The 729-nt window shown below is 38.5% G+C and overlaps 1 long non-coding RNA gene across 2 annotated transcripts in view; it reads right to left on the bottom strand.

The window, feature by feature from the left end:
* Positions 1–393: 393 nt before the first annotated feature.
* Positions 394–729, bottom strand: part of LOC145717941 (uncharacterized) — a 156751-nt gene continuing 156415 nt past the window's right edge. For both annotated transcript variants that reach the window (XR_014141470.1, XR_014141471.1), the window contains one exon: positions 394–497. This is a non-coding gene — a long non-coding RNA (uncharacterized LOC145717941). The remainder of the gene's footprint in view (positions 498–729) is intronic.

Raw genomic sequence — 729 nt, 5'->3', positions numbered from 1 at the left:
ATTAAATTTTAAAAATGCATGTGAAAGTCACTCCTTCCTCTGGAAGACAGAATAGATATAATTTTGCCTCTTTTGCATACTAAATACAACTAAAAATGCTGGGTACTATCTATAAAACAAACGTATGAACTCTTTGAAAGATAGAAAGTAAAAGACTGGCTAGGGGCCAGGAACCCACGGAAATTTAAAAAAAAAAATATCCAAATAATATATGCCTTTATTAAAGAGGGGCTCTTAATGGAAACCTAAAATAAATGAACTAAAGGAAAATGAAAATACAACACATGACAATTTGTTGATCTATTAGTGTGGTACTTAAAGAATCTAAGCTACTTTAGGAAACTAGAGGAAGAAAAACAAATGGTATTTTAAGATATAGAAAGAAGGAGGGGTGCCTGGGTGGCTCAGTTCGTCTGACTCTTGATTGCAGCTTAGGTCTTAGGATCTCAGGGTTGTGAGTTCAAGCCCTGTACTATGCTCCACACTGGGTGTGAACCCTACGTAAAAAAAAAATAGTAGAAATAAGGAAATAATAGAAGATGGGAGCAAGTATCAATGAAATTGAAATACAAAACAAAAGAAAAAATCAGGAGGCGCCTGGGTGGCTTACTCGGTTAAACATCTGCCTTCAGCTCAGGTTGTGATCTCAGGGTCCTAGGATCAAGCCCCATGGTGGACTCCCTGCTCAGTGGGGAGTCTGCTTCTTCCTCTCCCTCTGCCCCTGGTCCT

Source organism: Leptonychotes weddellii, chromosome X, assembly GCF_054177405.1.
Source record: "Leptonychotes weddellii isolate Sample4059 chromosome X, ASM5417740v2, whole genome shotgun sequence".
In the NCBI taxonomy this organism is placed as follows: Eukaryota; Metazoa; Chordata; class Mammalia; order Carnivora; family Phocidae; genus Leptonychotes; species Leptonychotes weddellii.
The sequence above is the reverse complement of the archived record's forward strand: the minus strand, read 5'-3'. Positions and strand labels throughout refer to the sequence as shown.